This window comes from Pimephales promelas, chromosome 5 (assembly GCF_988280905.1).
Source record: "Pimephales promelas chromosome 5, fPimPro1.hap1.1, whole genome shotgun sequence".
Classification (NCBI taxonomy): Eukaryota; Metazoa; Chordata; class Actinopteri; order Cypriniformes; family Leuciscidae; genus Pimephales; species Pimephales promelas.
In genome coordinates, this window is record NC_142773.1 from 31390455 (window position 1) to 31408173 (window position 17719).

Here is a 17719-nt window from a genome sequence, read left to right on the forward strand (position 1 = left end):
TGAGTAGGTGGATCTACATTTCTAGAGCTCCACTGACTTACATCCATTAAATAGGCCAAAATTATGACAGCTGTGGTTCGCTTATGAGAAAGAAGAAAAGTTGTCAGAGGACCCAGTCTCAAGTACGAGAAGCCAATTACCAAGAAGCCAAGTACGATCCCAAGTAATACTCAACAGTCAGTTTTTCCAACAGTGCTTCCAGGACCAGTGCAGAAAGAAAGAGAGGAGAGAGAAAGAAAAAGAGAGAGGGATATGGTTCCTTCCTTATCTTTCGTCATAAATAGGTAAAAGTTCATACATAGATTGATTTGGATACACTTATTATTTAGCGGTAAATTAACCATCAACTATTCAGAAAATAAACAATATATAAACTGGAACAAATATGGTTACTGGTGAGATGATGTAAATTACGTTGTAAATAGCTTCTATTGAGCCCGGCATATTCGGTTAAGTAAGGTGAGCGAGAGAGTTTTTAAAGTGTTGACGGGTGAGGTTGGCACGATACAGTGAATGAGAGCATTCGGCAGCTGCTTTGAAAGTCATTACGGAATAGAGACCGCGCCAGGGCATTATTTACACCCTGTCAACGAAGCACACAACACTGCCATGCATAATCACCCAGTCACAACGTCAAATGGGGCAACAGGGCATCTGAGATCAAGCCGTTGAACGTCAGCTTTGTGGGAAAGTGATCAAGTTGGCTTGACCTGCATCATTTCCCATGTGATGGAGGAGTCAGTGTGTCTGGACCCAGCCGCATCGTTGCAAAGGTCTCGTAAGAGCTCAGCTCACTCCCATGGCAGTGGTTGGTAAAGTGAGCTTGCAACAAGTCTGGGCACTGATTCAGACTCAAATTAGAGAAAAGCAGGAAAACTATACATGATCCTTTTGGGCACTCGACGTGCAGCAATTCCACTAAACACTGTGATTTAATGCCTTTTTTGTTGGGAGGGCCAGTACAGCCAGCTGTTTTGGAACATCAGCAGAGAAGGTTCCACTCAACATTTCTTCCGGTAAACAAGCGGAGCAGATGCTGTGCATTGAATCCCAAAGCACGGACATGGCCTCACACCCCATCTGACAGAACCTCCCGTTCCACCACCACTATTCTCATTACGTCTGACTTCAATGACAGACAATGTTACGGGCTGGATGAGAACCAGCTTAGGGGTCTGCTTTTACAGTAACACAAAGTCAGAAGGGCTTTTCGTTTTTGGCATTAGTTTCCATCCCCCTTTACACATCTGGAGTCTGCAGATGTTAGTAGAATGTGTCAACTGCCATTCACGCACGGCACACCTTCGAAAACATTAGGATTCAGCTCTAGTTTGGCCATCTATTTTGTCAGCTGTAAAGCAATACGTTCTCAAACAGAGCATTTACCCTCACTTACTCAAGTAGTGCTGCATGCTGTTCGAGCAGTGGGTCAGATCCAACTTTGCAGAGTGATACATCAACCTTACATCATTCTGTTAGATTAGCAGTGAGACAGGTCACTCCTGCTTACACAACATCGCTGCTGACACTTGTATGAAAACACTATGACAGGTTGCTCCAGGGCTTACTGACATGCGCTGGTTAATTATACAGTACAATCCTTAAACAACTTTGAACTCTATGTGGCACAGTCCATTAACATTGTTAAGGGCAGGTGTTTCTGTCCTGGCTGGCTCACTGCAGTATGTGCTTCATAATCAATGAAGAAATGCTTCACTTCTGCAGGATTTTACTCTGATGATTTCTTAAGTTGAAATTTAAATGACACTGATTATTGAATTTGTTCTTTTCTGAAAATTTTGTATAGACTGTAAAAAAAATCTTTTCATGATTAGTAATCACAACATTTTTTCTTTTGTCAAATCAACTTAAATAATTTATTTAGTATAGATAACATATAATTTTGAGTTTCTGATTATTAAATCATTCTCCTTCATTGTATTAACTTTTTCCATTTCAATGAACTTAAAATTAAGGCAACCAGGTTACTAACTTTTTTAAGTTACACCAACAATATTCTTTACAGTGTAGGAAACAGTATTAAAATTATTACAGTATTATTCCGTTTTCCATCATAAAAGCTTGACTTGTGAAGGTGAGATAAGACATATTCAGTAGCTTACAATATTCAAGCTTAATATTAATTTGATTATTTATTAAAGTTCAGCAGTAATATATTTGTTTTATAAAATTAGTACATTTTCAGTTTACAGTAGGCTAGTAACATGTCATTTTTTATATAACACCATTCATAATTAATCAATATGAAGTGTGACTGAATTTCGTAACCAAAAAATTAAGTCAAACATGACTACTATTGTATGAAAAATTAAAACTTAGCTATTGAATATTTTGGTTCTTTTATTTTGGTGTAAAACTGAATAATACTAATAATTTTAATGCTTTTTTTCACAGTACAAATAAAATGTTAAAAAAAAAAAATTTGGCTATAACAACAAATCAAGTGACAATAGTATAATTGTTGTTATACAATTACATTGCAAAAAGCAGACTCTAAAGTGGAATAAAACATCTTGCGCCAACATTACAGTCCATGTAAACTGCAAATTTTTTGGTTGGTTTGTTTTTTTACAATCAAAAAAAAAAAAAAAACCATCTGTCACAAATGCATTGTATTAAGGATCAGGTTTGAAAAGACAAGCTGTCAACTGTCCAGTCAGATGTTTCCTCTGAAGATGCAGTTCAAGGTTGACTAGTCAAATTAACCTGGATCATGTTGAGAATCTGAGATAGAAATTTAGGTGGAAACTTAAGTTGAAGAAAGGATGCTGTTACACGAGCCACATAGGTTATCATAATAATCAACATATATATAGAAGCACACAGTGGGCTTTATTGGCAGTAGACTGCAGCAACACTGCTCTCTCTGTTTCAGACAGTTGAGGAGAGGACTCGCTCCACACCACGTCATTCAGGAGTTTCCCCCACCCCCGACATCTCCCTTTTGTCTCCAAACAGTCCGTTGTTCAGGGAATTTCTTCAGACAGAACTTTGCCCAGCGCTAGCATGCAGCAACACAAATGATTTCAAATGTGGAGCTTGTGAGGTAATCATTGGAGCTGCACACAACGCCTCTTTAACATTTACCATTTTTCATGTGTAGGAATTTGTTCCTGTTTATACATTCCTCTGAGGACATGAAAACCCAAGGCGTATGCATAGATCTGACACTGTTGTTCAATGTCACTAGGCTGATCATGTTTTATGCCAATTCAATTACATTTTATCCCTTTAATCGTACAAATTAGCCTACTGGATGCTAGACGGGATTACTAGACGGGTTGTCACAACAGTGCAAGTCCATATCACAGCCTTCTGAGATATTGCAGAGGGGCCTATGTCAGACATAAATGTTAATAGATTTGTACATCTGACCAAGGAGTCTCACACAATTGGTGGTAATGAAAGCCAGCCCAGCTGGCCACCGAGTCCAGCATCCACACACAATGAAGCTCGGCCAAACGAACCCACGTCAGGGTTTATAGATTCTACACCCTGCAACTCGTCTTTATGGGGAAGGAAAAATCCCCTCTGGAAAAGTCTGGCCTATAGCCATTATATGAAAATGAGGCAATGGTTGCCCTGAACAATACCATTCTTTCAGAGGGAAATCAGACAGGTCTTGGGAACAGCAGCCTAACTATTTTTTGAGGCAACGTTGGCAGGAAGACAGGCATGGACCAATTGTACACGTTCTTTCTCATTCTTTCTGCCAACCATACAGCATCATTATCACCAATGGTTACCTCAGACTATTTCAGACTAAACTGAACAGGCTCCCGAAAACCACAGGGGTGAAAAGTAGCACTAGTCTCTAATTAGGTAGATAGACGTACATTTATTGCTCAAGGATATTCAATTGCCAACATATTCTGACTAATCAAGCAGAAAACTACTTCACCTAGTAAGTAGAGCCGCATGATTAATGGTTAAAAGATTGCAATCTCGATTCAGACACCCACACGATCTTATTATGCGGATCTTATTCCTTCTGTCTTACAAATATTCAAATTGTCACAGAAAGACTGGGATAAACGTTTAAAGTTTGAATGTAAACTGGATGCACCAATATGACAAATTTGGCCAATATCGATAACTGATATTTGAAAGCCAATAACTGGTATATTGGCCCATGAATATAAATGCATATTTTTTGAGAGCCTGATTGCAAAAACAATTCTCATAATTAAGTCTTGTCCTAAGCACAGAATTATAATGTTCTCATTATAATTTTATTTGATTTTGATATAATTTGATAAGTGTCTCAGCTGAAGGAAATAATCGAATTTTTATCGGCTTTAATATATCGGCCAAATTTTCTTATCGGGCCGATAACGATAACATTAAAAATGAACATATATCGGCCCATGCCGATATGGTGGCAGATATATTGTACATCCCTAATATAAACTCAACTGATGCCATTAATTAAGATCAGGTGGATTCTGATTGGCTGCTAATGTTTTTATCATTCATTAGCTGGAAAAAAAAAATTATATTCTGAAAGTAATTCCAGTGATTTCATACCTCTATTATGTTATTAATATAGTCATGGTGTGGACTCCCCTATTCTCATAAAACAATTATTGTTATAGCTATCGTCCTTGGTGTGAACAAGACTTTAGCTTTGAACAGACCTGAATTAAATGTATATTGTGCGCAACACCCATACTAAGTAATTTAAGGCATAACCGAGAACAATTAAAATCTTTGTCACTTTACCATATTTATTCATTTAACTTTGAAAGATTCTGGTCAGTCACATTTAACAAGCTACCACTGGAAAAAAAAAAATCATATCTGATATATTAATATTTTAATTGTTTGTGTCTGAAGTCCTGTTACTCAAAAAGACAAGATGCCAAGAGCAATGAAAGAAGAGAAAATAACAAGTTAAAGCCACTAGATGAGGAACTAAACGTCCCATATGAGAGGTCAGTGGTCAGATTTATGCAAGCAAAGGTTTCCGAGTCAGGAAGGACAGGATCTCTATAGAGATATTTTAGTAGAAAATGGTTCAAAAGATGAAACATCAGTCTCTCTCAGCTGCAATGAGAGCAAAGCAGCTTGACAAAGAGAAAGAGAAAACTCATCCAACCATCTGGATGTGGACTAGGCAGAAATCCAGGAGGCAGTAAAATTCATTCCAAGTCCCTGACCGACGTACGACTGCCACGTAGCTGTTAGCGCAGGAGGACAGAGAGGAGGAGAGAGCCTGCCTTATTCCTGCAGAAACACTTTCCCACAGAGCAACATAAGCACATCTGCCTGTCTGCCTACACAGCACGCTGATATTGAACTGCTATATCACAGTTTTGATGTAATACGACAATGTGATAATGATCACTTGGAGAGGTTCATAATAATAGAATGTAGCTATTTGCATCAGACATTTTCACAAGTTTAAGTCTCACATCTTTGAGGTGGGACCTCAAATCCTTTCGTAATAGTTTTATACACATTAAAAAAAACATTTTAGAAAAATTGTTCAAGATTCATTTTATTATTTATTTACAAGTCAATTGATTACAGTGTTGTTGTTATTATTAACTAAAACCTTTATAAAGTGATGTTAATTGAAATGTAGATGAAAAAACATTAAATATTAGATGATTAAATTGAAATAGGAAAAGTTCCCTTAGCAACTAACTAGAATAAAATAAATATAAGCTTTAAGTAATAAAATGACTAAAACTAAAAAAATAGCTAAAAATAAAGATTTTTTTAAAACAAAAATCACAACATAAAATTATAATTTAAAGGGTCATGAAACCCTGAACCCAATTTTCTGAGATTTTAACAGAGGTATACAATGTTAGCATCTGTTGGATTTAATAGTAGGGGGGAAATGGTTAGATTTTTGTTTTTTTCCGGGTTTAAAATCTTCATCGTGTCCACGTCACAGGCTGTGGCGTGGCAGTGCACTGTGAGTGCTTGAGGACTCATCGGTGTCTCTTAATTATTCATGAGACTGAGTTTTCTTATCCTATGAGAAGACACTGTCTCTTAATCATTCATGACACCACGTGGATCTTTCCAATGACAGACATAACATAACGTCACAATATGTTGACCTTCATAGAAGGGGTGTCTGTGGTTATGTAGATATAAATGTCTCATTCTAAGGTAATAAAACATTATGGTTTATTAAGCAAGTTCTTTATACACTATTGAAAACATAGTTATGGATGTCATATTGCATTTCTGTTAATAGATTGATACACAATTGCACCTTTAATAATAAAAATACTTTTTTAATAACTGAAAATTACTATTAATAAAACATACTAAAATTAGATCAAATTAAAATATTAATAAGTCCTTGAATATAAATGCTTTGCAACTTAAAGGAATAGTTCACCTAAATATGAAAATTCTGTGACTGTCTTCATTTACTCACCCTTATGTTGTTCCAAACCTGAATGACTGACTGTGAAACACAAAAGATGAAAGTAATAAAAGTCCATTGTTATTTTGTTTTGGACTTTGACTTTTATTGTATGAACAAAAACAGTCTTCATCCTGACAACTAAAAGACATTCGGGTTTGGAGCAACATGAGGGCGAGACAAAAGTGATGACAAATTTCATTTTCAGCTGAACTATCCTTTAAATGTGACGTTTCAGACTCAAGTTTCCATTAATGCTGCTCTGAAGGAATAACCCATTATAATCACATTTAAAGTGAAGAATACATTTCAGTTTGTGACATTAAAGAATGAAGTTTGAAAGATTTCTACAGTGGCTCTTGTAGTGGGTTGGTCTAGACTTGCTGGTGACTCATACTATCCACAAACAGGAAAAAAAAAACAGTAATGTCTAAAATACCTTCAATATGCACCTCGCTACTAAGAGTGTAAACAGTCAGGTCACACACAGCTCGCAGATCTAAGCTCTCCTGAGGGTTTTTTTTTTTTTTTTTTTTTTGGCACACTGAACTCCAAGCTAAGAGGAAGCATCCTAACTCCCACAAACACATGAAAATGACTCACACTCCATACACATGGCTGTGCTTCAAGATTTTTCCCTTCTCTTTTCCATGGTACTTAGAAAAAGAGTTCAGATCAGTGACTGTATCTATCCATAGCTGTCAGAACATTCACATATGCAGTTATAAACGAGCTACAGTGGGTTTTCACAGTCAGGCAACAGTATTCCTCGTCTGTCCGAGTATATGACCAAATGTGTTATTGATTCGAATATTAAATATAATATGTTGTGCGTCACCTCAGTTTTTCAAAGAAAGGAAATCTAGCGAATGTACTAGGGTGAAGGTTGTGATTGCACTCACACATTTGATTTGATAAACTTTATTAATGCCCAAAGGGAAATTTTAATGTCACAGCAGCACATACCACTAGGATTGGGTATCGTTTGAATTTGAACGATTCTGATTCCGATTCCTTGTTTTGATTCCGGTTCCTAACGATTCTCGATTCCGATTCTTTTAAGAGGCAGGGTCAAAAAACTTTAGCTAACCTTGCTAACCAACGGTCTTTCTGAAGGAAATACTCCTTCTGTAAAAATACTCCTTTTGTCCCAAATTTTGCATTTTGCCGAGATTTCGTTTTTTTTAGAAAAGTGAAGACACAGTTTGGACCGCCGACGTAAGCTACTCATGTTCGACTCGCACGGTTATGCCAACGCTTCCGGTAGACGCTTCTTCGTTGGTGTTGTTCAGCGGTTTCTTCTTCCGCTCGGCGGACTGTGAATATCAAAACTAGGAATCGAAATTTTAACTTTTGAACGATTCCGGGAAAAACTAAAAGTTAGTCCCGGTTCCAATCGAAACTCGATTCTCAATACCCAACTGTACATACCACACGATAATAATAAATAAAAGACATTCACAACAACCATTATTTATCAGTATCAGTTCAAGGCATTATGATTATATAGCAAATGGTTCTATAATCTATCACCTTGTATAGCACTGATTGTACAGTCTAATAGCAATTGGTAAAAAGGACTTTCTAAATCTCTCCTTGTGAGAGCAGGGATGAATAAGTCTTGTGCTAAATGTACTCACTAGGGCTCAAATTGTTTCATGAAGGGGGTGACAATTATGATTCATTATTTTGGGTAACACAATTGTGTGCCTACAATAGAACCTGCCTTCTTTATGAGCTGGTGCCATTTGTTCTTCTCCTTTTCCAACATTCCCCCTCCCCAACAAGTGACAGCATACAAGACCACAGATGATGTGACACAGTGACACCACATAGAAGGTCTTAAGTAATACCCAACATATTCTGAAGAATCTCAGTCATCTTAACAGATAAATATGACTCTTCTCATAGGCTTGCATCATATTATCAGGCCAAACTAGCTTGTTATTCAAGTATACACCCGATACAGTCTCAATTTCCAACCCCCGTATGTTTACTAATACAACTTGCTGAGGATATCTACTGAATATCAACCACAATTTCCTAGTCTTGCTAGCATTTAGCCTAAGACCGTTTCTCTCATGGCAATCCACAAAACTCTTTAATAGCTCACCTTTATCTAACAACTGCCGAGTCATTAGAAAATGTCTTAGTGTGACAAGTTTAAGAATTGTACTGGAAGTATAAATAGTAAATAAAATGGGGCTAAGGCCCCGTCCACACTACTGCGTTTTCGTTTTAAAAACGGAGAATTAAAATGAACACGATCGCCGTCCACACCAGCGTTTTATATGCGTATTAGAATTGATCTCCGTCCACATAAAAATGACTGAAAACGCGGGTCACGTGACCATTCACCAACACCGGGCATGTGCGTGCCGGTGTAAACGGTGGCTGACGAATCAGGGAAAGACACGTCATGATTGATGACACCCAATCATAGAGCCGAGCGTGAGCCTTTGCGTCAGCGTTTCTAAAGTCCTCCGTTTTGTCCCGTCTACACTAAAACGCCCTCCGGAGATTCAAAACGCAAAACGCAGCTGCAGCGTTTCTAAACTTCTCTGTTTTAAATCTTCGTTTTTTCCTTTTTAGTCTGGACAGGAGGTGCAAACGTAACAAAAGGTCTCTGTTTTTTAAACGAAAACGGGGCCTAAAACAGTTCTTTGAGGTCCTCCAATACTGCACTTCACTACTTGAGATGCACAGTCATGCATCCTCACATGTGGACTATTAGAGAGATAGTCAGTTAACCAATTGACTATACCCTGATGTACTCCAGCATTTTCCATCTTACTTCTAAGTAGTGTAGGATGTAAAGCATTAAATGCACAAATAACTAACTCTGACTGTGTTATCCGGAGTCTCTAAATGTAAAAAATTGCATCATCTACCCAACACCATTTTAACCGAACACATTACATGCTTAACATGGTTTCCAAACCTCTCTCACATTCTTTTGTTGTAATATTTGCCCCCTTTTTAAACTTATAGCACTCTTTGCACTTTCTAATTTAAATTTTTAACACATTCCTCCATCGCATCCCGGTAAACGAAAATAAAACTCTGAGAATCAAACATATTAGAACATGGGCTAGATGTTTTTCCATTACAGTAAAGGATTTTCAAAACAGCAACTCATAAACCTCAAGTTTCCCCACACAATCTTCCAGACAAGGTTGCAATTCAATGCGGAAGTGGTCAGTTTCGTCCCAGAGTCCAGATTTGGATGGACATTTTATAGTCCTGGAATGCTGAATGAGTCAACACTTTGGTATGGCTGAATCTTATGCTCACGCCAACATTCAGGGCTCCCCCCGCGGAATGGGGTGTGATGAATTCAGTTAGAGGAAGACACAGGGAATGGGGGGGGGGGGGGGTGTTGAAATTGGGGGACAGATTTTGCTCATTTGTCCCACATGGCTAAGCGTGCTCAAAGGGGGCAGCTCAGTTTAAACAAACATAACCACTTCCTCCTCACTGCACACAAAGCCTTTAAACAGAAACCCGTCCATCGCTCCTCACCGGGTCATTTGGGGGAAAGAACAGCTAGCCGCCAAAACACAGCCGGCTCTGTGTGGCTCAGCGTCTGCAGACACCCTGGAAAAGCACAAACATGATCCTGCTTCTCAACTCCCCCTCTCACACAAAACTCACAGTAGACTCAGCATCTGTACTGGGAATATATCTGGTCATTTGCTTACGGACAAGAGCCTAGACAACTGTCAGTCACTGGGGAAAGGTATCAACTAATCCATCTATAACTATTCTTCTAAGCATATTATAAATTATGTGGATTTTACCATCAACCTGCCAGGGACTAGATGAAAAATAGCCAGTATGGCTAAATCTGGCACATTTGATGGACTTGAGTGCTTGTGTTAATTAATGTATTTACTATTAAAATAAATACATTCAAATTAGGGATGCATGATGTACATGGATGCAATAATTAGCCGCTGATATCAGAGGTTTTTATTTTTTTAAATCGTGGATCTTAAATATGAAATATCTTAAATATGTTTGAGCAATGTTCCATATTTAAATATTATATATAATATATATATATATATATATGAAGAGTTCAGATGCAAAAGCCTCTAAGTGCCATTTAAAATTTTCTTCTAGAATGATCATTTTTATCAAGCTTGTATATTTAAGTTCAGTGATTTCACTTAAATGGCAATGAAGATTACCTATGAATTGTTATTTAAGTGAAATTACTGAACTTAAATATACAAGTTTGATAAAAATCATCATTAAAGAAGAAAATTTCAAATGGCATTTAGAGGCTTTTGCATCTGAATTTTTCATATATATTAAACATCTTAAATATTTTTGAGCAATGCAAAGTAAAAATGATATATTTCTAAATATATTTGATATTCAGAAATAATTATGTTTATGTAAATACAGCTCATTTTAGGGTTTTAATTTTATTTAGTAAGACAACACAGAATTTCATCAGTCATTTATCGGTTCATTATCAGCCATAACATCACAATAATTATCGGACATAAGTTTCATATCTGCACGATAATGAGTGAATATACCAAACAAGCAAAAATAAATAATAACATTGACTTAATGTGAGAAATGCGAGACACGGAAATAAAATCACTGCTAAATTCCACAGTCCCTAACAGGAATGTTAAGGAGCAGCCTTTTCACCCGGTGTTTACTCAGGAATGCTGTAGCAAGTGAAAGTTCAACATTGACACATTCCCCCAGTGCCACCTGGGATGCCACTGCCCTCGCAGCAATGGCTGCCATTCCCATGACCTCTCGGTTTACTTTATTTTCGTTTTTTGGTAATGTCACACATCCAAAACACGGCTATTGAACAAAGAGAGATGAGCGGTACTAATCCAAAAGAATAATATGAATTAGCTGGAAAAATTCCCCAGGCTGAAACAAATCTGGGCAGTAAGAATGGATAGCCCCCCCCATCCACCCCTCCTTGCTCTCAGAGGTCAAAGGGTGAAATTCCTAATCTTCCATCAGGCCTCCAGATTTCACACACTATAAAGGGGAGTGCTTGAGGAGGGGGATGGGTTAACAAGACCTGGTGAGATGGAGGGATTGTGGAAGGTGTTGGTCTAAGGTCCTGCTGGTAGGGGGGGTGGGCATAGGAAAACAGGAAGTCTGGCACTACAAATATGCACAGTGAGACTGCTGACATGTATTAGAGCAGGGTATAGCTTGAGAGGGGATCAGATAATACGTAAACACTGTAAGAGGCCATTGGGTGAATTACAACAGACTGAAGGGGCAATAAGTGCACCAATATAAATGCAGCATCTGATCCCAGGCTCTCATTGCTCATGCACGGCGGCTAAAACGGTCTCCAGTCAAATAAAAGCGTCATTAATGAGCTAATGTCGCATCTGAAGTTTCCATCGTCCAGCTAACAACGGCCATCTCTGCACTCTGAATGCTAATGCAAGCACGAACATACACCATTGGCCACCTGACCAAACACTGAGTGTTTTTCCGCTCTGCTTTTAGCTAAATGCGCAGGCCTGACCATTTGAATAATGCATTGGCATGACAGAGTGGATGCATGTCAGGAACCAGAGTGACCTGGAGTGAGTACCAGCATCTCACCCTCTCCACCAACTGCAAAAAAAATAAAAAGAGATCCACAAAGCTACATTCTTGCATTCTGAGGCCCCGTCCACACTACTGCGTTTTCGTTTAAAAACGGAGACCTAAAACGGAGAAGTTTAGAAACGCTGCAGCTGCGTTTTGAATCTCCAGAGGGCGTTTTAGTGTGGACAAGACAAAACGGAGGAGTTTACAAACGATGACGCAGAGGCTCACGCTTGGCTCCATGATTGGGTGTCACCAGTCATGACGTGTCCTTCCCTGATTCGCCAACCACTGTTTACACCGGCACGCGCATGCATGCCCAGTGTTGGTGAACGGTCACGTGATCCGCGTTTTCAGTCGTTTTAGTGTGGACGGAGATAAATTCTAATACGCAGGTAAAACGCTAGTGTGGACGGAGATCGTTTTCGTTTTAATTCTCCGTTTTAAACAAAAACGCAGTAGTGTGGACGGGACCTGAAACAGCTAAAAATAATGCAATGGAAAGAAGCAGTTTCAATGCGATTTTTAATGGTCAATGTATTTAAGTATATAAATGTAATCAGTATCGCAAAATTGATCTTACTTCATTCAACTGATCAGTAATTGGCTTAAGAATATAAATTTTATAATAATAATTCATATAAATATGAATATTTATCATTGTTTATTTTATCAACATTCCTATTAAAATTATGTAATTTACTCATGCTACTGTAATTTCAAATGTCTAACTGTTTAGTGTGGTCACATTAGTGAAATTTCAGCAAAATTTTGCAGGCAAAAAAGGCTCATTGTCAACAGCGCAGTGATGTACAAAGCACAGCTGCTCAAATAAAAGTCACTTTCAACACAAGCAGCTTTTTGTCAATGAGCACGCATGAGAAATCTGCACAGGGAACTTTTTCACTCTCGCACGGATTTCTATTGGAACGTCTGAATTCTGCCTGCGAAATATCACCAAGCAATAGAAAACCTGACTGCACCTTAAGGCCTTGTCTTTAGCCAGCTGAAAACATCAGCGCCCTTGTAAAAAAGTCTTGCTGCGGGTGCTTTAAAGAGCTATGGCAGCGCAACATTTTTTTTCAGTTGAGACGCTATGTGCTAATGAATATCAGAGGAACTGCTACTAGTATCTCATTTCGCAAATAGTTTGTTTCTGATTATAATTTTTCTTTTTTTGACAATGTAACGTACTTGCTCTGCCATTCATTTTGGATGAAGATATATGCTTGTCATTTGTTATCGTTGTACAAGCAGAATGTGATGGTCGCTCGCTGTGGTATTTGCCACATTTCTCCACAAAAACTGGACGGCTGGGTAAAAAGCATAGACTGTAAAAAATATGGACAAAGCGTCTGTGACGTCACCCATAGACTCTCTACAAAACGGGTTTGAGGCTGTTTATCGCCATACTTGAAAATCTTGGAAAATACAAAATACAAAAGTTTCAGAAAGGATACAGAGCTGGTATGATGTGTTGTGTTGCGTCAGATCATGGCCGAGACGTCAAATTCAAAATCAGCTGTCAATCAAAGTTAACCGCCCTTATTTGTCATACGTTTTATATCTAAATATGATCTAAACTAACGAGTTAGAAAAAAATTCACCCCCCTCACAGTTGTCAGGCACGCGGAACATATTGAAGATTACAATAAAAGTCCATGGGACTAAACTGTAAACATATGAATTTATGCTGTAAAAACGGACATTATAACATGACATCTATGGATATTTGCTCCCTTTTGGGACCGGCCTCTAGCGGATTTGAGATGTATTGCAGTTTATCGCACTTCCAGGTAGGCTTTATCTTTCAGATTAGAATGTTGCCGCTTGGTAAAAAGTGACAGTGATGACATTAAACCCAAAGTTTAACATTCTTCAATTCTCGGCGAACAGAAATTCAAAAACATGGCGCTCCCATTGATAACAATTGGAAAAATCATACTAGCCTCGCTTTACTGAACACGCAACCTAAAGGTCCAAAACAGCATTGGACCTTGGATAAACACATACAGGATTGATAAAACATGAGGGTGAGTAAATGATGACATATTTTTCTCTTTTGGGTGAACCATTTAAAAGTACAACACGTGGCAGGAAAATAAAAAAAGGGTAAAACTAAAGCTCAAGATGCTGTCAACATGTTAGAGTGTATATCTAATCTAAAATTGACATGAACTAGTCAACACTTTTCTACTCTTATTGGTTGTTGTTGCATGAGATCCAAAATAAAGCAGCTTAAGAAGGTATGTTCTGGCATCCAGCAGCTTGTCGCTTGTAATGTTGGTAAAGTGATGGGTGTGCAGTTAGGTGGAGACGTGACTGTCTCGAGAGACGGTGGGAAAGTGAGTTGAAAGGCCTCTTTTATCTTCATCTAAATCAACTGTCAACAAGTGTAAATCACCAAGAAGACATAAAAGCCAACATGCAAACGTAGCAGCAGCGTGCCAAACAAACATGCATCACATTCACCAGGAGAAGATGCTAGGGTGCGAATGAGACGTGCGAGAGCCGATGGCAAGAAAAAAAAACCCTATAGTGATTACGGTTATGCAGAACACTACTTTTAGCTCCTCTGAATGCCACTATATGTGGCCGTGGTGGGCTGATTCAAGATGAGCAGCATGATCCTGATTCATGGACCAGCTGACAGCCACATCATCGCTGCATGCATATTTCCCATCCACTTATGGTTAAAGCACAGATACAAACTTGTTCTGTCTTGCTTAACAGTTGAAGAGACGCTGGATTTCTCTGCATAATGAGGTCAAGGGAAAGAGTCAAATGAAAAGATGATGCGACTTTGCTGACCAAAACCATTAATGCATTTCTGCTCATCATTTACTTTTTTTTCCCAAAACAATACAGATGAATGCCATTGAATTCACTGGATGTTTCAGGGAATAAAAAAAAAAATCAAAATAAATATATTTTTACAACATCTACTGAGCAGAAAGTGCGACTGAGGGTCCTTTCACACATACTTTGTTTGGTCTGGACTTTCTGACTTTTCAGTTTGGTCCGAATCAAAAATACAGGTGTGAAACCTCAGCCGGACCACAATCAGGAACAAGCAGACGAAAAGAGGTAGTCTCAGTCCGGATCAAACTGAACAAAGGGTCTTTTCTAGTGTGAAAGCATTTCTGGTTCGGATTTTCAGATCTTTTACAGGAAGTTCTGGTGGTTCCCGCATAGCCGAAAAAACAGAAGGTGGCAGGAAAAATGAGCCGTGGTAGCACATGTGAAGAGGAGGAGACGAGGTTTTTAATTGAAGATGCCGAACTGACAACACGCTGACGGTCAGACGCACGTCCATTTACAAAAACAATCAATGTCAAGATGCAGCCCACATCGATAATGACGACAGGACACAAGCATGTCATGTAAATTTCTTTAGTGCACTCGCATAATTGCTGTGTGAAACCAAACCAAAACTTTCTAAAAGTATAAAATGTATCGAAACGTGAACTTTGGTTCGGACCTTGGTGCGGACTTTCAGGTGTCAAAACGCCCGAGATGCGAAGTTGTATCAAAGGGCACCATTAGGAGAAATTCAGGAAATGTCCTCAAGAAAGTGGAATCTCCGCTGCAATTAGGAACAATCACAACAGATTTTATCACGCTGCGCTGCGTAACAATCAGCACACATCAAAGCTCGGAGCTGCAACCAGAATGATGGAGAACTAGGGGGGAGGGGATGTGTAGTATTTGACTTGTCCTCTGGGAAACAGCCCTCCAGCTCACCAGGTACAGCCCCATGACCTCAAAGGAAGAGCACATTCCTGCAGCTATGCCCAATCAGGAAGTTGAACTCCCCATGCCAGCTCAACACCTAACCAATCCATCAGATATCGACCAAAAATTGTCCTAGCATTTAAAGAATGATTATCAACCTTTGAGAACCTTTGTCAGCATTGTGTGCAAAATGTCCAATGGGGAAAATGTCAATAAAATGAAGGATTGCAAGTAGCAGGACCTAAAACAAGCAGGTGGGAAGTTGACAACTGGGCCCCCGACCCCTGGTTGAGCAACACTGGCTTTTAGACAGTCAAATAATGAGCTGAGGAATGCAACATCTTATTTCCCCGCAGATATTTAGATTCCATGATCCAGTGCAATAATTTGAATAAAAGTTATGAAATCCCTCACTCAGCTGGAGAATGCAAACCTGACGTCATTTTCTGCAGATCACATTTCTCCTCTCACAGATATTGTGCTTCGTTCTCTCCAATAAGTCCTCTGGATCCAGGCAGGAGTAGACCTCATGGTACAAACTATCTTGAGGCGTTATTTCAGTACCCAACAATATTTTCCAAGAGATTAAAAACGACCGTCTATTTTTTTCCCAGAGCTGCTAACTAGTGAGCTTTAATTCCCAGTACAAAAGAGCAACTATCCTACTTCTGATGTTTGGAAAACAATGCACGGCGTTGCATTAAAACAAACCAATAAAAGAAAGAAAAACAAAAACAAGTATCGAGAAGTCGAGATACTTTCTGCACAATATGAAAGGACAAGGCCAACAGCAGCTAATGTTTTCCTCCATAAACAGACACAGCTGTTGAAGAATAGGCTGTCTGGAATACTAGGGCATGATGGAGTTGACCACCTTCACGTCATCCATCATTCACTCATTTTGCTTAAATCGTTGCCAAATATTAACTTATACGACATCATTCCAACAACTGACTGTTTTGCAACACTGTTTGTAAACACCTGGAAAAACAGCGAAATCAGCATCCCTATTTCACCTAAACATTTGGTATCACTCCAAAACTCACGGATATAGGCTAACAAAATACTTTTTAAGAAAGCTAAAGTGTTACCTTTTGTAGCGTTTAAGTAACAGTATAGCCTACGCGCTAAATAAATGAAAAAAAAAATCCAAAGTTGGAATTCAACGACGAAGACGTCAAACTACGAATTTTCTAGTAAATGTGGCGAATATTTAAAGTTGCGCGACGAGTTTTGAGCATCTTCGGGAAAATAACGGATAATCCATGCAATACAGCCCCTTTTCTTGCGGAATAATGAAGTTTTCCGTCGCATCTCCTTGTTGGCCAACTAACCCAGACTCCCGGCGTCAACGCCATCCAGACACAAAAATGCAGGCAACTTTCCGTTATAAACATAATTTCATCGTTTAATTGGGAAAAGCACACACACGCGAGCTATAGCCAAATGGAGAGCTAGTAAGCGATAAGAAAAGCTTACCTCGCTGCAATAAAATGATGTTGAAAGAAACTCCAAAGCTCCACTTTCGACCCAGACACAACTTTGGCAATCCTTGCTCCCTCCAGTCTGCTCCACCAGCGCAGCGTTCAGTCAGGGGGAGATTCCGCGGCCATGTCAATTATGTCCCACAGCACATGTGAGCTTAATCCTGCCCCCTTTACCGTAAGCAACCATATAAACGAACTTCAGAGCCGAAGGGAACAATTTAAAGACCACCAGACACATGCACAGACACAGCAACAACACGTCAAAATCACTGATGCTTGGTTCATGTATGGTCCAAATCAGATTGTTTTTTTTTTTTTTACAAGATTACATATTAATCAATAGGCAATGGCAACAAATTGGTTCATTTTCTTTTAAAATGCATAGCACTGTAAAAAAAATGGTTTAACTGCTTGCCTTAAAATGTTGAGTTCATTGAAATTGGATAATTTGAGTTAATATAATGAAGGATATTTGTTTATTCAACAGAAACAAGAAATA

The 17719-nt window shown here is 38.7% G+C and overlaps 1 protein-coding gene across 2 annotated transcripts in view; it reads right to left on the bottom strand.

Annotated features, from left to right (window-relative positions):
- fndc3ba (fibronectin type III domain containing 3Ba) overlaps positions 1–17372 on the bottom strand; it is a 130370-nt gene extending 112998 nt beyond the window's left edge. The window contains exon 1 of one of the 2 annotated variants that reach the window (XM_039676756.2): positions 17213–17372. The gene's annotated coding sequence lies outside the window, so the exon portion shown is untranslated. The remainder of the gene's footprint in view (positions 1–17212) is intronic. The other variant, XM_039676757.2, reaches the window with a different exon arrangement.
- Between the last annotated feature and the right edge of the window lie 347 nt (positions 17373–17719).